Below are 7809 nucleotides of genomic sequence, written 5' to 3'. Positions count from 1 at the left end.
TTCAGATGATTTGAGCCGAAAATCGTCTGTCAACAAGTAATAAAAATAGAAAAACATGAAAAGGTGCACACGATGGACCCAGGGGATCACCCATCCAATACTGCTCTCGCACAAGCACGCTTAACTTCGGAGTTCTGATGGGATCCGGTGCATTAGTGCTGGTATGATCGCACCCGACATTGAGTGGGATGTTTATTCTTATATCCCTCGAGTACGTGTGGAGCGGGCGGCGATGGACAACACGCGGCACTGCTCTCGCCAATCATAACCATGAAGTTAAGCGTTCTAGCTCGATGGCAGAGCTAGGATGGGTGACCTCCCTGGGAAGACCTCGTGTCGCGACCGTTTACGTAAATTATGGATAAAACAGTCGAAATAATTGTTTTTAATGAGTTAACCGTCTCCGGAGTAATCTGCGTCATACCCTTCCGCACAGAACCGGCTCACGACAACAAAAATCGATAATGTTCCCAGAAAATAGAAAAAAATTATGAAGAAGGAAACTAACAATGTAAATCTATTATTATGCCTGGGATACGATAAAATGGAACCGGAATCGAAATTCGAACTTCCTCAGCGGATTTCTCGAGGAAACGAAAGCTTAACAGAAGCGGTCAAATCGCAAATTAGAGGGTCTTAGAGAAGGAATTCGGCTAAAATCATCGTCAGCTCATTGCGTAGGTAATGAGTCCTAGTCCGTTTGCCCGTTTAAAATCAATTAGCCTACAATTTTGTTCCAAATCCGGAAGTGCCCGAGCTACTTTCATTTGCACATGTCTTATCGGCCCGAGCGAATTCAGATGATTTGAGCGAAAATCGTCTGTCAACAAGTAATCAAAAATAGAAAAACACGAAAATGGTGGCAAAACGAGGACTTCCAGGGGGTGACCCATCCTAAGTACTGCTCTAGTCCAAGCACGCTTAAGTTCGGAGTTTCTAATTGGAATCCGATGCATTAGTGCTGGTATGATCGCACCCGACATTGAGTGGGATGTTTATTCTTATATCCCTCGAGTACGTGTGGAGCAAGCGGCGATGGACAACACGCGGCACTGCTCTCCGCCCAATCATAACCATGAAGTTAAGCGTTCTGGCGCGATGGTAGAGTTATGGATGGGTGACCTCCCTAGGAAGACCTCGTGTCGCGACCGGTTACGTAAATTATGGTTAAACGTCGAAATAATTGTTTTTACTGAGTTAACCGTCTCGAAGTAATCTGCGTCATACCCTTTCGCACAGAACCGGCTCACGACAACAAAAAATCGATAAATGTTCCCAGAAAATAGAAAAAAAATGAAGAAGAAGGAAATAACGAATGTAAAGCTATTATTATGCCTGGGATACGATAAAAATGGAACCGGAATCGAAATTCGAACTTCCTAAGCGGATTTCTCGAGGAAACGAAAGCTTAACAGAAGCGGTAAATCGCAAATTAGAGGGTCTTAGAGAAGGAATTCGGCTAAAATCTCGTCAGCTCATTGCGTAGTAATGAGTCTAGTCCGTTTGCCCGTTTACAATCAAATTAGCCTACAATTTTGTCCAAATCCGGCAGTGCCCGAGCTACTTTCATTTCACATGTCTTATCTGGTCCCGATCGAGACTCAGATTATTTGAGCCGAAAATCGTCTGTCAACAAGTAATCAAAAATAGAAAAACACGAAAAGGTGTGCAACACGAGGACATCCCAGGGGGTCACTCATCCTAGTACTGCTCTCGCCCAAGCACGCTTAACTTCGGAGTTCTAATGGGATCCGGTGCATTAGTGCTGGTATGATCGCACACGACATTGAGTGGGATGTTTATTCTTATATCCCTCGAGTACGTGTGGAGCGGGCGGCGATGGACAACACGCGGCACTGCTCTCGCCTAATCATAACCATGAAGTTAAGCGTTCTAGCGCGATGGCAGAGCTAGGATGGGTGACCTCCCAGGGAAGACCTCGTGTCGCGATCTTTTACGTAAATTATGGATAAAACAGTCGAAATAATTGTTTTTAATGAGTTAACCGTCTCCGGAGTAATCTGCGTCATACCCTTCCGCACAGAACCGGCTCACGACAACAAAAATCGATAAATGTTCACAGAAAATAGAAAAAAAATAAGAAGAAGGAAATAACGAATGTAAAGCTATTATTATGCTTGGGATACGATAAAATGGAACCGGAATCGAATTTCGAACTTCCTAAGCAGATTTCTCGAGGAAACGAAAGCTTAACAGAAGCGTTAAATCGCAAATTAGAAGGTCTTAAAGAAGGAATTCGGCTAAAATCTCGTCAGCTCATTGCGTAGTAATGAGTCTCGTCCGTTTGCTCGTTTACAATCTAATTAGCCTACAATTTTGTCCAAATCCGGCAGTGCCCGAGCTACTTTCATTTCACATGTTTTATCTGGTCCCGATCGAGATTCAGATGATTTGAGCCGAAAATCGTCTGTCAACAAGTAATTAAAAATAGAAAAACACGAAAAGGGGTGCAACACGAGGACTTCCAAGGAGGTCACCCATCCTAGTACTGCTCTCGCCCAAGCACGCTTAACTTCGGAGTTCTGATGGGATCCGGTGCATTAATGCTGGTATGATCGCACACGACATTGAGTGGGATGTTTATTCTTATATCCCTCGAGTACGTGTGGAGCAAGCGGCGATGGACAACACGCGGCACTGCTCTCGCCCAATCATAACCATGAAGTTAAGCGTTCTGGTGCAATGGCAGAGGTAGGATGGGTGACCTCCCTGGGAAGACCTCGTGTCGCGACCGTTTACGTAAATTATGGATAAAACAGTCGAAATAATTGTTTTTAATGAGTTAACCGTCTCCGGAGTAATCTGCGTCATACCCTTTCGCACAGAACCGGCTCACGACAACAAAAATCGATAAATGTTCCCAGAAAATAGAAAAAAAAATAAGAAGAAGAAAATAGCGAATGTAAATCTATTAGTATGCCTGGGATACGACAAAATGGAACCGGAATCGAATTTCGAACTTCCTAAGCGGATTTCTCGAGGAAACGAAAGCTTAACAGAAGCGATAAATCGCAAATTAGAGGGTCTTAGAGAAGGAATTTAGCAAAAATATTGCCAGCTCATTGCGAAGTAATGAGTCTCGTCCATTTGCCCGTTTACAATCAAATTAGCCTACAATTTTAACCAAATCCGGCTGTGCCCGAGCTACGTTGATTTCACATGTCTTATTTGATTCCGATCGAGATTCAGATGATTTGAGCCGAAAATCTTCTGTCAACAAGTAATCAAAAATAGAAAAACACGAAAAGGCGTGCAAACAAGAGGACTTCCTAGGGGGTCACCCATCCTAGTACAGCTCTCGCCCAAGCACGCTTAACTTCCGAGTTCTGATGGGATCCAGTGCATTAGTGCTGGTATGATTGGACCCGACATTGAGTGGGATGTTTATTGTTATATCCCTCGAGTACGTGTGGAGCAGGCGGCGATGGGCAACACGTGGCACTGCTCTCGCCCAATCATAACCATGAAGTTAAGCGTTCTGGCGTGATGGCAGAGCTAGGATGGGTGACCTCCCTGGGAAGTCCTTGTGTCGCGACTGTTTACGTAAATTATGACTAAAACAGTCGAAATAATTGTTTTTAATGAGTTAACCGTCTCCGGAGTAATCTGCTTCATACCATTCAGCACAGAACAGGCTCACGACAACAAAAATCAATAAATGTTCCTAGAAAATAGAAAAAAAATTAAGAAGAAGAAAATAGCGAATGTAAAGCTATTATTATGCCTGGGATACGATAAAATAGAACCGGAATCGAATTTCGAACTTCCTAAGCGGATTTCTCGAGGAAACGGAAGCTTAACAGAAGCGGAAAATCGCAAATTTGAGGGTCTTAGAGAAGGAATTTAGCTAAAATATCGCCATCTCATTGCGAAGTAATGAGTCTCGTCCGTTTGCCCGTTTACAATCAAATTAGCCTATAATTTTGTCCAAATCCGGCAGTGCCCGAGCTACGTTGATTTCACATGTCTTATCTGGTCACGATCGAGATTCAGATGATTTGAGCTGAAAATCGTCTGTCAACAAGTAATCAAAAATAGAAAAACACGAAAATGGGTACAACACGAAAATGGGTACAACGCGACTGTTTAAGTAAATTATGGCTAAAACAGTCGAAATAATTGTTTTTAATGAGTTAACTTTCTCCGGAGTAATCTGCGTCATACCCTTCCGCACAAAACCGGCTCACGACAACAAAAATCGATAAATGTTCTCAGAAAATAGAAAAAAAAATAAGAAGAAGAAAATAACGAATGTAAAGCTATTATTATGCTTGGGATACGATAAAATGGAACCAGAATCGATTTTCGAACTTCCTAAGCGGATTTCTCGAGGAAACGAAAGCTTAACAGAAGCGTTAAATCGCAAATTAGAGGGTCATAGAGAAGGAATTCGGGTAAAATATCGTCAGCTCATTGCGTAGTAATGAGTCTCGTCCGTTTGCCCGTTTACAATCAAATTAGCCTACAATTTTGTCCAAACCCGGCAGTGCCAAAGCTACTTTCATTTCACATGTCTTATCTAGTCCCGATCGAGATTCAGATGATTTGAGGCGAAAATCGTCTGTCAACAAGTAATCAAAAATAGAAAAACACGAAAAGGGGTGCAACACAAGGACTTCCCAGGGGGTCATCCATCCTAGTACTGCTCTCGCCCAAGCAAGCTTAACTTCGGAGTTCTGATGGGATCCGATGCATTAGTGCTGTTTTGATCGCACTCGATATTGATTAGGATGTTTATTCTTATATCCCTCGAGTACGTGTGGAGCGGGCGACAATGGACAAAACGCGGCACTGCTCTCGCCCAATCAGAACCATGAAGTTAAGCGTTCTGGCGCGATGGCAGAGCTAGGATGGGTGACCTCCCTGGTAAGTCCTCGTGTCGCGACCGTTTATGTAAATTATGGCTAAAACAGTCGAAATAATTGTTTTTAATGAGTTAACCGTCTCTGGAGTAATCTGCGTCATACCCTTCCGCACAGAACCGGCTCACAACAACATAAATCGATAAATGTTCCCAAAAAATAGAAAAAAATTAAGAAGAAGAAAATAGCGAATCTAAAGCTATTATTATGCTTGGGATATGATAAAAAGAAACTGGAATCGAATTTCAAACTTCCTAAGTGGATTTTTTTGAGGAAACGGAAGCTTAACAGAAGCGGTAAATCGGAAATTAGAGGGTCTTAAAGAAGGAATTCGGCAAAAATCTCGCCAGCTCATTGCGAAACAATGAGTCTCGTTCGTTTGCCCGTTTACAATCAAATTAGCCTACAATTTTGTCCAAATCCGTCAGTGCCCAAGCTACGTTGGTTTCACATGTCTTATCTGGTCCCGATCGAGATTCAGATGATTTGAGCCGAAAATCTTCTGTCAACAAGTAATCAAAAATAGAAAAACACGAAAAGGCGTGCAACAAGATGACTTCCCAGGGGGTTGTGTCGCGACTGTTTACGTAAATTATGACTAAAACAGTCGAAATAATTGTTTTTAATGAGTTAACCGTCTCCGGAGTAATCTGCTTCATACCATTCAGCACAGAACTGGCTCACGACAACAAAAATAAATAAATATTCCTAGAAAATAGAATAAAAAATAAGAAGAAGGAAATAGCGAATGTAAAGCTATTATTATGCCTGGGATACGATAAAATGGAACCGGAATCGAATTTCGAACTTCCTAAGTGGATTTCTCGAGGAAACGGAAGCTTAACAGAAGCGGAAAATCGCAAATTAGAGGGTCTTAGAGAAGGAATTTAGCTAAAATATCGCCAGCTCATTGCGAAGTAATGAGTCTCGTCCGTTTGCCCGTTTACAATCAAATTAGCCTATAATTTTGTCCAAATCCGGCAGTGCCCGAGCTACGTTGATTTCACATGTCTTATCTGGTCCCGATCGAGATTCAGATGATTTGAGTTGAAAATCGTCTGTCAACAAGTAATCAAAAATAGAAGAACACGAAAATGGATGCAACACAAGGACTTCCCAAGGGGTCACCCATCCTAGTACTGCTCTCTCCCAAGCACGCTTAACTTCGGAGTTCTGATGGGATCTGGTGCATTAGTGCTGGTATGATCGCACCCGACATTGAGTGGGTTGTTTATTCTTATATTCCTCGAGTACGTGTGGAACGGGCGGCGAGGGACAACACGCGGCACTGCTCTCGCCCAATCAGAACCATGAAGTAAAGCGTTCTGGCGCGATGGCAGAGCTAGGATGGGTGACCTCCCTGGAAAGTCCTCGTGTCGCGACTGTTTACGTAAATTATGGCTAAAACAGTCGAAATAATTGTTTTTAATGAGTTAACTTTTTCCGGAGTAATCTGCGTCATACCCTTCCGCACAAAGCCGGCTCACGACAACAAAAATCGATAAATGTTCCCAGAAAATAGAAAAAAAAATAAGAAGAAGAAAATAACGTATGTAAAGCTATTATTATGCTTGGGATACGATAAAATGGAACTAGAATCGATTTTCGAACTTCCTAAGCGGATTTCTCGAGGAAACGAAAGCTTAACAGAAGCGTTAAATCGCAAATTAGAGGGTCATAGAGAAGGAATTCGGGTAAAATATCGTCAGCTCATTGCGTAGTAATGAGTCTCGTCCGTTTGCCCGTTTACAATCAAATTAGCCTACAATTTTGTCCAAACCCGGCAGTGCCCAAGCTACTTTCATTTCACATGTCTTATCTGGTCCCGATCGAGATTCAGATGATTTGAGGCGAAAATCGTCTGTCAACAAGTAATCAAAAATAGAAAAACACGAAAAGGGGTGCAACACGAGGACTTCCCAGGGGGTCACCCATCCTAGTACTGCTCTCGCCCAAGCAAGCTTAACTTCGGAGTTCTGATGGGATCCGATGCATTAGTGCTCTTTTGATCGCACTCGATATTGATTAGGATGTTTATTCTTATATTCCTCGAGTACGTGTGGTGCGGGCGGCGATGGACAAAACGCGGCACTGCTATCGCCCAATCAGAACCATGAAGTTAAGCGTTCTGGCGCGATGGCAGAGCTAGGATGGGTGACCTCCCTGGTAAGTCCTCGTGTCGCGACCGTTTACGTAAATTATGGCTAAAACAGTCGAAATAATTGTTTTTAATGAGTTAACCGTCTCCGGAGTAATCTGCATCATAACCTTCCGCACAGAACCGGCTCACGACAGCAAAAATCGCTAAATGTTTCCAGAAAATAGAAAAAAAATAAGAAGAAGAAAGTAGCGAATGTAAAGCTATTATTATGCCTGAGATACGATAAAATGGGAGCGGAATCGAATTTCTGACTTCCTAAGCGGATTTCTCGAGAAAACGGAATCTTAACAGAAGCGGAAAATCGCAAATTAGAGGGTCTTAGAGAAAGAATTCGGCTAAAATCTCGCCAGCTCATTACGGAGAAATGAGTAACGTTCGTTTGCCCGTTTACAATCAAATTAGGCTACAATTTTGTCCAAATCCGGCATTGCCCGAGCTACGTTGATTTCACATATCTTATCTGGTCCTATCTAAATTCAGAAGATTTGAGCCAAAAATCGTCTTTTACAAGTTAATCAAAAATAGAAAAACACGAAAAGAGGTGTAACACTAGTACTGCACTCGCCCAAGCACGCTTAACTTCAGAGTTCTGATGGGATCCGGTGCATTAGTGCTGGTATGACCGCTCCCGACATTAAGTGGGATGTTTCTTCTTGTATCCCTCGAGTACGTGTGGCGCGGACGGCGATGGACAACACGCGGCACTGCTCTCGCCCAATCAGAACCAGGAAGTTAAGCGTTCTGGCGCGATGGCAGAGGTAGGAT

At 42.9% G+C, this 7809-nt stretch overlaps 5 non-coding genes and 2 pseudogenes across 5 annotated transcripts; all 7 read right to left on the bottom strand.

The window, feature by feature from the left end:
* Nucleotides 1-60: 60 nt before the first annotated feature.
* LOC142512645 (5S ribosomal RNA) lies at nucleotides 61-175 on the bottom strand (annotated as a pseudogene).
* A 1488-nt stretch (nucleotides 176-1663) lies between these two features.
* Nucleotides 1664-1782, bottom strand: LOC142514680 (5S ribosomal RNA). The gene has a single exon (XR_012810563.1). It is a non-coding gene; the product is annotated as a 5S ribosomal RNA (ribosomal RNA).
* Nucleotides 1783-2465: 683 nt separating this feature from the next.
* On the bottom strand, nucleotides 2466-2584 carry LOC142512938 (5S ribosomal RNA). Its single transcript, XR_012808912.1, has one exon. It is a non-coding gene; the product is annotated as a 5S ribosomal RNA (ribosomal RNA).
* A 684-nt stretch (nucleotides 2585-3268) lies between these two features.
* Nucleotides 3269-3388, bottom strand: LOC142511325 (5S ribosomal RNA; annotated as a pseudogene).
* Nucleotides 3389-4619: 1231 nt separating this feature from the next.
* LOC142509125 (5S ribosomal RNA) lies at nucleotides 4620-4738 on the bottom strand. The gene has a single exon (XR_012807312.1). It is a non-coding gene; the product is annotated as a 5S ribosomal RNA (ribosomal RNA).
* A 1240-nt stretch (nucleotides 4739-5978) lies between these two features.
* Nucleotides 5979-6097, bottom strand: LOC142515988 (5S ribosomal RNA). Its single transcript, XR_012811807.1, has one exon. It is a non-coding gene; the product is annotated as a 5S ribosomal RNA (ribosomal RNA).
* Nucleotides 6098-6781: 684 nt separating this feature from the next.
* Nucleotides 6782-6900, bottom strand: LOC142509266 (5S ribosomal RNA). Its single transcript, XR_012807449.1, has one exon. It is a non-coding gene; the product is annotated as a 5S ribosomal RNA (ribosomal RNA).
* Nucleotides 6901-7809: the final 909 nt, after the last annotated feature.

The sequence above is a fragment of the Primulina tabacum genome, chromosome 10 (genome assembly GCF_025594145.1).
Source record: "Primulina tabacum isolate GXHZ01 chromosome 10, ASM2559414v2, whole genome shotgun sequence".
Taxonomy (NCBI): Eukaryota; Viridiplantae; Streptophyta; class Magnoliopsida; order Lamiales; family Gesneriaceae; genus Primulina; species Primulina tabacum.
Note: the sequence above shows the minus strand (reverse complement) of the source record. Positions and strands in the feature narration are given on the sequence as shown.